The sequence below is a fragment of the Pteronotus mesoamericanus genome, unplaced genomic scaffold (genome assembly GCF_021234165.1).
Source record: "Pteronotus mesoamericanus isolate MK-2021 breed Mesoamerican mustached bat unplaced genomic scaffold, CSHL_Meso_final contig_73, whole genome shotgun sequence".
In the NCBI taxonomy this organism is placed as follows: Eukaryota; Metazoa; Chordata; class Mammalia; order Chiroptera; family Mormoopidae; genus Pteronotus; species Pteronotus mesoamericanus.
The window spans coordinates 1,284,598-1,298,025 of record NW_026555245.1 but is presented as its reverse complement, the minus strand read 5'-3'; positions in this window follow the sequence as shown (position 1 = coordinate 1,298,025).

Below are 13,428 nucleotides of genomic sequence, written 5' to 3'. Positions count from 1 at the left end.
TCTTTTGGAGTGTGTGTGGAGAAGTAGAGGCGTGTGCAGGCAGTGCAGGCAGGGAGAGAACCCCAAGAAGCTGGGAATTGCCTTGATTCTGTGTGTGTGTGTGTGTGTGTGTGTGTGTGTGTGTGTGTGTGTGTGTGTGTATTAGAAAGGGGTTTGTAAGAATTCTTGTCCTTTAAGAGAGATAGACAGCCCTGGCTGGTGTGGCTCAGTGGATTGAGCTCAGGCCTAAGAACTGAAAGGTCACCAGTTTGACTCCTAGTCAGGACACATGCCTAGGTTGCTGGCCAGGTCCCCGGGTTTCCAGCTGTGGGCGTGTGAGAAGCAACAGATTGATGTTTCTCTCCCTCTCTTTCTACCTCCCTTCCCCCTCTCTAAAAATAAATAAATAAAATTTAAAAAAAGAGCCCTAGCTGGTATGGCAGGGTGGACTGAGTGACAGCCTGTGAACCGAAAGGGTGGTTGCCAATTCGAATGCCAGTCAGGGCACATGCCTGGGTTGCAGGCCAGGTTCCTGGTTGGGGACGTGCGAGAGGCAACCAATCGATGTATCTCTTGCACATCGATGTTTTTCTCCTTCTGTGTTTCCCTGTGTTCCCCTCTCTCTATAAATAGATTTTTTAAATCTTTTTAAAAAAAGAGAGAAAGATGGACAGACAGACAGGACACTTCATGATACGTATTGTCTTAAGGTACCTTAGGAGATGAATTAAATCTCTCTTTGGTTGCAAGTAAGTTTAGGGAAAATGGAACCAAGAGTTCTAACAAGGTTAGGCTCTTTCTATCTCTAATAATTGCTTCTCTTCATAGGCTGGAAACCAGCTGCCAGTAGTCTGGATCTCACATGAGAGAGACGCTACAGGTTTCCTTTCTTATTTCCCAACTTCAGAGATCCCAGTAAAGGACTCTGATTGGCTCTGCTGCATTAGAAGCCTACCCCTGGTGTAAGACTAAATGCAGCGGCTAAGGCGGCAGAGTCGCGTTACAAGGAAAATCTTCCCCCAAAACCTCATAGTTGAAGCATAAATGGAGTTGTTCCCCAAGGTAGAACCTGCAATAATAATCCAGACTCAGTCCTTTGCATAGATTATTCCTCACAACAACCCTAATAGGTGTTATTATTGTGATCATTATTACCCTCAGGAAACCAAGGCACAGAGAGGGTAAGTAATTTCCATAAATCACATAGCTAGTAAATGGCAGAGATAGAGCTGGGATTTAAATCCTTTCACTCCAGCTCCAGGCCCTATATCTTCCTATTTTGTTATGTTGCCTATTCACTGCAGAAGGAAAGAAAGCAAGGTGCGGGGCTGTGAGGAAGGAACCTGGACAATTTCTCTGGGGAAGATCCAAGGGCTGAGGAGCCTGTGGGAAGTGACTGATCCAATGTCATGTGAAACTGGACTAAGAAATGCCGTAACCCTTTTTATCCTCACTGGAGAGATCTGAAGAGGAATGTGTAATTAGGCCTCTTTTTTCTTCTATCTTTATTTACTTAAAGTAGACTTTGATGTAGCCAGGAAAAGCAAATGAAAGAACAGTAAGGTCCCATATTCACCTATTAAAAATTAAAGTAGCAGTATAATAGCTATGCTGGCAGTGATGGAGAGAAAGTTTACTTCTAAATGGCTAGTGACAGAATACAGTGGCCCAACCGGTCAAAAATAAATAAATAAATAAATAAATAAATAAATAAATAAAAGCAAGCCATAAAAGATGTCAAGAGCTATAAAAGCCATCTTTAACTTTGATCTAGTAATCTTACTCTTTAGAAACAGCTCATAGAATCACAAAATAAAACCCAATTAGTGCCATGTGCAAGACATACGTCTAAAATTGTGCTCCTCAGAATGATTGAAAACAAAAGAGTAGAAAGAACAGGAAACAAAAACAAATGGAAGTACAAATAACAAGAAAACAGGTGTTATAGTATTAATATCAGACATGCCTGAATTTATAGAATATCAGAAAACAAAACACTGGAGAAAACATTATAATGATAAATGCTAAAAAACACATGAAGATCTGTCATAAATATTTATGTACAAAATAACATAGCATCAAGGCACATAAAGCAAGAACAATAAGAAATAAATGGAAAAATTGACAGAAATACAGAATAGTAGAAAATTTTAATTTACCTCTCTTAGCCCATGACTGATCAGTAAACCATACAATAAATAAGGAGATAGAGGACTCGATTTATTAAATTATCAAGTTAGAGCAAATTAAAAGATATCAAACTTCATACCTTGAAAACATACAATATACTCTCTGTAAGTACCCATGGATTATTAGCAAATGACCACATGGAAGGCCACAAAAAGACAAACAAGCAAACAAATAAAAATATCAATACAGTCCAAAAATAGAATAAGTACAGATAACATTCTCTAATCACAATGCACTGAAACTAGGAAGTAATAACAAAACCAGAAAATGAAAAGCAATAGGAAAGTTGAAAATTAAAGAAAAACAAAAAAAGTTTTCTTGAAAAGTTTTGTTTTTCTTGAGTGGAATATTATTCAGCCTTAAAAAGGCAAGAAATTTTGACTGATGCTACAAGTGAATGAACTTTAATGAAGACATTCTAAGTGAAATAAGCCAATTACAAAAAGACAAATACTGTAGGATTCCACTTACATGAGATATCTAGAGTAGTCAAATTAATAGAGACAGAGAGTGGAATCATCATTTCCAGAGGCCGGAAAAAGTGGGAAAGGGGGAGTTGTTTAACAGGTATAGCATTTAGCTTTGCAAGAAGAGAATATTCATCTTGTATATTGTACAACAATATGAATAAGTGTATACTGAACACTAGTGAACTGTACATATGGAAATGGTTGAGATGATACACTCTGTGTTGTGTGTATTTCTTTGTGTTATGTGTGTTTTGAGAGGGTTTGTCTCAATTAAGTCTCGAAGTGTAAAATCATTTATATTTTTAAATGATTCTTTCCAAGGAAATAATTTCCAAGTGTAAAAGACAAGTAAGAATGTTCCCGGACAGGCACCGGCCTGGAACGGGGCTGCCTCAGGCCAGCTTGCAGTATATGGGTTATTGACTTTGTGTCGGAAAGATGTCACAACACATGTCCAGGTGATTTAGAGAGTAAGTTTATTAAGGCTGGGGAGTGTGAAACAAAGAAAAACTTAGAGTAAAGGAAGTAACAGGAGAGAGCCTAGGTGGTGCTCTGCTTTGACTCCCTAGAACATTTAGAGGAAAGGAGTGAGCCAAGGCAGCACTGCCGTTAGCTCATCAGAAAGTCAGAGGAAAAGGGGGTCCCGGAAACAGGATCAGGAAGTAAGCCTGTACTGCCACTGCCCACCGGTTCCCTGGCAGCAAGTCTCCTGAGGACCCCTAGAGTTCAGGAGGAAATAAGAAGTTCATGCCCAAAAGGGTCATGGGAGTGCTCTAGAGTAAGCCCACACTGAGTCTTTGTCCTGAGGGCTTTTTACCCTTTTTCTGCGGGTATATTAGGGGAGGGTTTCAGCTGAATATTCATAGTTTTCCAAGTGCATTTTTAATATCCTGATGCGTCAAAATGAGCACACAGTGGGTTTGGGAATATTCTTTGGTCTGCTAAACCATTTTACTTTTATCTTGATTGGCTTTTATCTTGATTGACTTGATTATCTTAATCTGTCTGGCTTTTTGGGGGGTTTTGTTATTTGTTCCTGATTTCATTTGTCCTAGGGTTTAGTTGGCACAAATAACATTAACTGGGTCTCTTCTCTATCTCCCAAACCAGGGAGATTTAAGCTGTGTATTCTTTGGTTGGGGAGGAGAGGTACAAACCATTCACTCTCAAGTGTTCTTGGTTAGGGGAGATAAGTTCTTTTGATTCACCAACTGGCTGTCAGTTGTTGCCCCAACTGTTTGGCCTTGTTTAATTTTCTTGTCTCAGTTTCTCCATTCCACTTGCCCAGGAATTTTCTTAGCTTCTTAATGTCCTGCCTATAGATGGGTGCGAGATTTATTGGGATAATCACTTAGTAAGTTACATAGTGTCTAATCACTGAGGTGTATACCTGAAAGAAAATTAAAGGGTTTTTTACTAGATGATCTCTAAAAAGCTTCTCAGCCAACTTTCATGAATCGAAGTCTAATTTTGCTGATTTAAAGTGTCATAAGGCTTTAAAGCATGGTCTTGTTTATGGAGCATATCATTTGGCATAGCTGCAATGCATTTGCTACACTTAAGACCTAATGGATGAGACATGGACTTTGGGTTCAGCCCTCATAAATTTTATTGCTGGTCCTCCTCCTTATCACCTGTGACATTAGGAAAATTGCTTAAACTATCTGAGCTATATACTTTCTTATCTATAAAACTCAAATAATACTAGAAACTATTTCACAACCTGAAATAGTTCAAAGAGAAGGTCTTGACTAATAATAAATGATCTATAAATTGTAGCTTGTTTATTAAAAAAATTCATGTGCAAGTGGGTGTGCACAGTTCAAATTCTTGCTGTTCAGGTCAACTGTAATGGAACATTTCCTAGAGTTGAAGAAAGGCGTAAGCTTTCAAGTTGAGGTGGCCCACTGAGCACCAAGAAGAATAAACAACAACAAAAAACACCCACACCTAGATTAAGTATGATGAACTTTCAGAACACGGAGCATAAAGGAAATACCATGCAGTATTTTTCATCTCCTTACATTTATAAGTGCATTTTTTCTAAGAAGGTCTAAAACAAGTATTCAGTTCTTAACAGAATGACCAAAAAGGAAGTCTAAGAACCACTGCCCACTATGAAGACAACTTCTCCAAACGGGGGGCCTGGTGGGAGGTGCCTCAAACCCATGTTAAGACAGAAAGACACCAGGAGACTACCGTGTGAAGACAGATGCAGAAACCAGGGCAGTGCATCCACAAGCCAAGGAATGCCACGATTGCCAACTTCCATGGAGAAGTCAGGGAGAGGCAGGGAGGAGATTCTCCCACAGAGTCCTCAGAGGAAACCCACCCTGCCGACACCTTGATTTCAAACTTCTAGCCTCCAGAACTTGAGAGAATAAATTTCTGTTGTTTTAAGCCACCCAGTTGGTGATGTGTTGTTATGGCAAAACAAGGAAATGAATACACTCCCCTAAGTGGAACTTTATTTTACATTAGGTATGAATTTCTGATTTTTAGCACAAGTCAGCAGCGGTCCCAGCTAAAGTCCTGCAGGGCCAGGACAAGGGCGAGGCATGTAAAGTGCCCATAATTCCTGGAGGCGGTCACTCTTAGGTCCCTGTAAGTGCTGATCCTGGGAGTGAGTGCCTCCTTTAGGAACCAGGCACCTGGGGCTGCGCTGGTGTGTGTGTGGCAGTAGTCCTTCTTGAATACTTTACCTAAAATCTTTGAGTGGTGCTTTGAAGCTGATTATAAAGTGTAGTTTCCAGCCACTTACACCCAGAGCAAAGAAAACATATTTCTCACCATCTCGGAATACTTTCCCTTTACTTAAGGTGGAGTCCGAAGGGTAGCAGAATATGTCAACCCAAAATATGACTGCAGAAGTTTAAGACATATCACCCCAAAATATGCCACTTTGGTATGTTGATTATTTTGAGCGGAAGGCGCTTGAAAAAACAGCAAATGCAGGGAGAGGCTTTCTCCAAACTCTCTTTATGTACCTAAAGACAGATCTTTCAAAAGAAACTCAATTGTCAGAGGTCCTCTCCCAGGGAGTTTTATCTGCTGGGGAAGAATGACTCAGCATAGGAGAGAATGGAGATCACATGCGGACAAGCTTGGTCCTAAACTGTCTATCTCCTATCTATTATTTTAAGGGCCCGTTTCTCTTCCCTAAAAATCATTTTCTCTCCCCTAAGTAACCTGTGTCTCCCTCCCTTTTCCCTCTTAAGATGGTATTTAATCTTGAATTCTAAGCCACCTCCCTGGGTATCTACCATCTATACATGACGTATACATGCTAATAAATTTGTTCGTTTTTCTCTTGTTAATCTATATTTTGTAACAGAGATCTCAGCCAAGAACTCAGAGGGGTAGGGGGAAAATTATTTTTCCTCCCCTAGAAGGCTTACAAACTTGAGTTCTCTCTTTCTCACTTGCCTCATTCAGTCTCATCTATCAATTAATCACTTCCCGACCCGAGGTGCTGGGAATTAAGAATTGAATTAGACACGAAAGGTGGTGGGGAGAGGCAGATTCATTAAAAATAAAAAGAAAGCTTTGCTCAACTCCCACCCTCTTGGTAAGACCAATCCTGGACACTCCCACCCCAACACAAGCACAAACCCTGGTTGTCCTGATGTTTCTTACTCTGCTGTACATGTTTCCTCCTATAGCATTATTGTCTCCTAACATATGTCATTTTACTTAGGTCATTTGTTTAGTGTTTCTCTACTCATTATAACCTTTTCATTTCCATGAAATCGGGGATCTTGTATCCCAAAGACCTTGTGCCTGCTATGAGTTGATAATGAAGTGAATGAAATTATCAATTAATCTATCTTTAGAAGGGCCTGCTCACAAAGTTGGCCCTTGGCTAACATCTGGGAACTTGGATTTCAGGTGTGTGCCTGTTTTTACCTAACCTAACCGGTAGTGGTGATTGATATATCTAGATTTTGCAAACAATGTGGTTTATGCTACATGCTCGCTTTTCTTCTGGGAGTCTTAAATTCCTGGGCTGTAGTCTTTTACGAGCTTTCCTGATAGACACTTTACATGTGTTGTCACGATCTGATGCTGGAAGAATTAAGTATGTTTTGTGTGACTCCATAGAGACAGGGCTCTTTGAAATTTGTAGTAGTTTTCTCCACACTTTGTCCCATGTGCCTTTTCCTTTTGCTAATTTTGCTTTGTGTCCTTCTGCTGTAATAAATCCTAGCCATGAGTTTGACTATTAAAAAATTAAAAACTAAAATAAATAAAAAGAAAGAAAAGAAAAAATTGATTACCATAAAGTATGGTAAGTGCTGTAAGAGAGAGAATTTCAAGGGCCTATGAGAGCTCAGTAGAGTGGCGCATCACCCATATCAAGGAGATGGGGTAAGAAGATGGTACCTACACTGCTTCTTTAAGAATAAATAATAGTTAATTAGTCAAATGAGAAGAAGAAAGGAGGAAGGTGGAAGGGTAACATTGGATAAAAGAGGAAAAGAAGGAGTCAAAGAATGATACCCGGGTAGCTTGGTAATTCGCAGTGTGGTCCCAGTCATTAGGGCAGGTCAGACCAGAAAAGGAATAAACACAAAGGAAAATGGATTGATCCAGTCTTGGACGTGCTGAATCTCAGGTGCCTGTGATATACAGGGAAAGGTGACCAACACAACATTTCCAAATTTCTAGGAACCCACGTTCCAGGAGACATTAATATTCCAGGAAAAAAAGGGAAAGGGAGCCTGTTGAAATTGCACTAGCCCAGCTTCCATAGAACATAGAGCCTGAGGCAAGGATTATATGTTGATTCTAAGGAAGTGCAAACCCAAAACCTCAAGAATGATATAAAAAGCAAGGAGGGATGGGAAACAATGTAAAATGCAAGGAAAAGCAGCTGGTTGGCCACAAAACTACACACCTGGGGAATCTGAGAAACAGTAGGTAGTGATTAAAGCCTAGAGAATGGAGGAGGTTATTTAAGAAGAGTCTAGAATGATCCTAAGCCTGAGTCCTGGGGTAAACCAATACTAAAGGACAAACACAAGAGAAGATCCCGTAGGAGAGACAAGGAAGAAACAGTCACAGAATTAGGACACTGAGAAACCCTTATTAGGTAGTTAAAGCAGAAAGGAACTTATGACCAGGTACAGGTGAGCAGAGGATAACATAGGACTGAGCCAGCAAAAATTCCCCCTAACCATCAGACATCACCCAGGAGCTTGATAGAAATGTGGAATCTGAGGTCTCACTCCGTATTTACCAAATCAGAATCTACCCTTTAGCCTGATCTTCAGGCCCTTCTATGAACATTGAAGTTTGAGAAACTCTGATATATGTACAACATTGCTGGAAGGACTGCCAGGGTAGACCTAAAATGGAGCTTCCAGAGATCCCTGGAGGTCCTCAGAATTGTCATGTCTTGTCCATCATGATCAGAAAAGAAGCCACCACAACTCTTCTTACTGAACCAGGAAGCTGGGGACCATGAAACCAGTCTGCCACGATCCACATCCGTAAAGCCGATGCCTTACTCATTACCTCTCTCCACTTAGATCCATGTTCCAGTCTCATACAAGTCCATTGAATTGACAATTCCTAAATCCCACTTGGAATGCCAGCCACAAAGAAGTCCAGAAAGTGTGGCTTCCCGGTTATAATGTACTAGAAGGAAGTGGAAAGGGATGCTGTGTGAACCAGTCTACATACCCACTGTTGGTGGTATCATGGAAACCCTGTAGCACCTGATAACTATCCCCCAATATCTATTCTCTCTTTCATCCATGGTAATAGAAGTGTTAGCTGGGCATATGACTGACCAGAATAAAGATGTTTACCAGCCTCTCTGTAGATAGTTATGTCCATGGGACTAAGTTTGGGACAATAATACAAAAGTGGAAATGTCACATTGCATCTCCCAGGAATCTTTGAGAGACAGCAGGAGCGTGTCCTTTATATCCTTCTTTGTCCCTCCCTCCAACATGCTGCTTGGAGCATGAGATGCCACCACCTTGGACTATGAAGTTGAGGGCTATGACCTGGGGTTGGCTGGCAGAGCTAAAAGAAGCCTGAGCCCTTGAGTACTTCATAGGCCAGAGCCACCATTCCGGCTCTGATGACTTACTAGTATATACACAAAAGACCAGTCAACCACTTACATCATTCCCAGCAGATTCTAATCCTAGCCAATAGAGATTTCAAGGGCATTGGTTCTTAACATTTTGGCAGATCACTTGGAGAATCCAAAGAATTCCTTGGAAAAATCCACAGTTACACAATATCTTGTGGAACTATTTCAGAGACTGCATGGTATTTCTTCCTGAAGACAATCTGGGGAATCAATGAATTCCTGCTGCCGAACCCTCAAGTTGATATTTATAAGAAGGATTCTAATCACCAGGCAAATAGCTCAGAGGAAAGGTAAAAACTGAAAAGTGGCCCCTGAATTTGGCTCCAGACTTGATGCCATTGGTAGGAGCAGTTTCAGTGGGGTGAGGTAAGGTAGAAGCAAGACGGTAGAGTGCTGGGAGAATGGGAATGAAGGAGGTGGAAGCAACAGGTATTGTCAACAATTTGGCGTAGCATGGCACAGAAGACAATGGTGGCCGGGGAACAGTGACAGCCATGGGCTCCAGGGTGGGTTTTCCTGGCTTTCCTCTGCTTCTAGGACGAAACCAGCCGGAGTGGAAGGGATCTGGGATATCCACCACCATTCAGTATTACAGCGCATTTGGTGGGCTTGGTCCTCACTGCCCTGGAAATGCCAGTGTTGTCTCAGAAATGAGGGGAAAGCGGGAGCCTGGGAATAGGAAGTGTCTCAGGAGACAGGAAGGCTGGAGAATGGTTTTGGCTCAGCCAGATTAGACAGGTAAGTCTTTTTTCCTTCAGACACACCACACTAGGTTGTCTCTGGGCATTGCCCCCTCCCTCCCCACCCCTGGGGTTGCTGCTATAGCTGGATCCCAGACCTGAAACCAATGCACCCAATAGCATAAGCACATGTGTGAAGCTAACATCAAAACAGACCACAGCTTGTCCTCTGGAGAGGAGAGGGAACACACCACGTGTGTCGGGTTTATCTTCTCACCAAGAGGCTCTTTTATGCTTTTCTGCGATCAGGCCTCTGACCGGCATTCCTGATGTGCCTCTGTGATTCTCTCCACCTGTTCCCCCTCAACCCTGCTCCGCTGCCTCGGGCCTCTTCCTTTCTTGTCACCCTGAGCCCCTCCTCTTCATCATCCCCTGAACACAGGAGTGACTTACATCTTCTCCTTCTTTTACATCAATCATCCTTTCAAATGATAAAACCATCTTCCTAGTCAAAGATTTATTGTGCAGGGAACCCTCCCCAGCTTCCATGGTGCTGAAATTAGATAAAGGCTAGTCACGTGTAGGAAACTGGAGAAGGAAATGGCTCAGATTTATGCCAGAGCCCCGGGGAGCAGCGCAGCGGTGGAAGCCTATCCCAGAGGCACCGCCCTGAGTGGCTGACCCTTTGTGGGAACACAAAGCACCCATTTATCTCCTGTCTTGGAGGAAGTGAGGGTCCTCCCTGGGGCCTGGCACTTGCCCATTTGCTGATTTCTGGGCCAAACTACTGTATTAGGTTTCAATAGTCCCTTAAAGACCTCAGGCATCCATGGAGAAGCGAGGGTCCCGGGTTGGAGCAGGAGCATGGTTTGCTCTCACCTCTGCGGCTCCTGCTTCCCAGCACATGGTCCTGCTGTTGGAACAGGACAACCTTCAGAAAGGAGACTGGGATTACAAAGTGGAAATTGTCCAACAAAACTTGTAAAAATCCCCCTGGGACCCCTCCCACTTCCCACTCTCAGTGCCCAGTGTTTGAAAACAAGGCATAGCAGCCATAGAAAGCCTTCGGTATAGGTAAGAGCTGAGCCCAACGAATTCAAATACCAGTGGCCTGGTTCCCTGGGGTGTTCTTATCCTCGTCCCCTGACCAGCATTTCCTGGGTGAGGCAGAAGAATTCAGCAAAAGGTTTAAGATTCACCTGGAATTTTAGCACAGTGCCTAGAAAAAAAGGGGGGCTCTGGCTTCTGAAAAACCTGGGTCCCAATCCTATCCCTGCCACTGACCTGCTGTGTGACTTTGGATACATCCCTTAACTTCTCTGAGCTTCCACTTACTTTCTCAACTGTAAAATAAGGATTATAATTCCTCTTATATGAGGTTGTAAGAATCCAACGAAATAATGTATGCCCAGTTCCTGGCTTTTATTAATTACTAACCTGCTTGGAAATAATAGTCTCTAAATAACTTCTTATTTTCCATTTTCAGAAATTCTTTCCTTTCTGCTCTCGGCTTACCTTTCTCCTCTCTCATCATTTCTTTCCCCAGCACCTGGAAAGATTTCATAGGTTCCTGGTAGTCAAAGGTCCAACATAAGTAGCATCACCTGGGAACTTGTTAGAGCATGCCAGGCCCTATCCCAGACCCTCTGAGTCTCAATCTGCATTTTAATAAAACCTTCATGTTTTTTCTCTGTGCATATAAAAGTTTGAGAAGCACTTGCACTAAGTCACCCCTTGTTTGTTTGGTTTTTTACTTACAACATCAAATACTACTGGTTTTCAATAATTCATACCACGGTGAAAGTTGACATAAGTGGAGCCATTTTGAAAGTGAGCCAAGCAGCCACTGCAGAGCAGCTGTCGGAAGACAGTTATATCTTGCTCCATGAAACTTTGTTTGAACTGAGCCAGACCTTTGGACTGGACCAAACCACATTGTCTTTCAAACAACTTTGTAAAGCTAACAGGAAAGCAGACATCCTGACCACAAGGACTGAAGATTATGGACTCTCTTTCTGAAGATAGAATCAGCATAGCTATGTATAGCTAAAGAGTAATGCAGCTTGTTAGCAATAATAGGAATGTCTTTCTTCTATTCATGTAATTATTCCCTTCTTTTTCTCATAAAAACTCCTTATCCTCACGCTTCAATCGAGACACTATTTGGGTTTCTGCCTGAATCTATGCTTCCAGAATTGCAATTCTTTGATTCTCAAATAAACACTTGTTGCCTCTTATTTTGACTTTTTATATTTAGGTTAGCACCATTTAACAGGAGTTTCCCTCCAGCAAATTGCATACTACATACTAGAAACTACTTAACTGTGACACTTATGTAACAACAATCTATAATGTTAATAAAATTAATAACCATACAATCTAATATGTGTTTAGTATTTACAACATCCTTTTATACATGGTTTCCTCTGATTCTAGAATACAGTCATGTGCCACATAATGACATTTCAGTCACATATACAAAGGTGGCCCCATAGGATTATAATGAAACTGGAAAAACTCTTTTTGCCTAATGATGTTGCAGCTATTGTCACATCATAGAGCAATGCATTACTCACATATTTGTGGTGATACCAGGGTGAATAAACCTATTGCACTGCCAGTCAGAAAAAAAGCATAGTACATACAATTATGTACACTTGATAATGATAAGAAATTACTATTTACCGGCTTATGTACTTACTATAGTATAATTTTTATCTGTATTAAAAAAAGATTGCTGTAAAACTATGCCATGATAAATGGACAGCTGCCTCATATACCTCATGTTTACTGTGTCCTTTGTTGCATCATTTTCTCCTGTGCATGATTTAATCGCATGTTGTACAGTAACAGAGTGGATAGACTTCTAGCCTAGGACCAATAGGCTAGGTGTATAGGAGGCTACATCATCTGGGTTTGTATAAGGGCACTTTCTGATATTTTCACAATGATAAAAATTGCCTAACAATGCATTTCTCATAACACATGTTGCCTCACTGTCTTTGAAATTTTCATGCTTATGTGAATTCCTCATGCACACATTAAAATTTGATTTTCTCATGTTAACCTCTCTTTATTAATTTGATTATTAACCCCGCTAGAAGAACTTAGAAGATGAGAAGAAAAGTGTTATTATTTTTAGCCCCCACAACAGCTTTCTCAAAACCCCACCCACTCACTTCCACTGCCTTCTCATTAGCCATCCCCTTCTGCAATGAAGACAAGGTTGTGGTTTTATTAGCCAGGAACATTGCTGCCTCCAGTATAGGAGTAAAGAAGGTGGGGATGATGGGTATGAGGATGAAAGCTAGCATTCTCTGCCAAAAGGGGCCTGAATGAAAGGGAAGAATCCACTATTGCCACCTTGAGAGCAGCAGTGAACTTAGGTTGAGAAATACAGCCAGGGAGGTAGGCAGAAAAATAAACGCCCCAGTCTCCCTTACCTCCCTCACTCCAGTTCCTGCCAGGGCTCTTATTAGCCAAACACAATAGGAAACCAGAGGGCAGGAGCATGGTTGGTGGGTCAGACTTCCAGGGCCAAAAGCAGAGTAGAGAAGGGAGGTAGGCTGGATCTGGAGGGGAGAGAGAGAGTGAGCGACCGTAGTGCACCACATCAACAAAGGGAAGATTGGACTCCTATTTTATTTGGAACTTAAGCAGGAGAGCTCACCACCGCAGATGATCATAACTGAATGGCAATAATACTGGTGGTATTTGAGCCACTAATGTAACATACCTGTATCAGTCTGTATTCCTAGTTGCATATTCACAGACAATCTAAAGAACAAACATATGATTGCTTCATTATACCTTCTAGTGGGAGTATGTCAAACCATTTCTATATTGAGATTTATATAATATATAATAAATATATATTTATTATATGTAAATATATATGTCTGTCTAGAAAGTATCCAACCATGTGAAGAAGAATAGAGACATTTATTGAAGAAGAAGAAACATTGTACATAGGACAATGAAACCTCAGTCCCCTTCAAAGTAG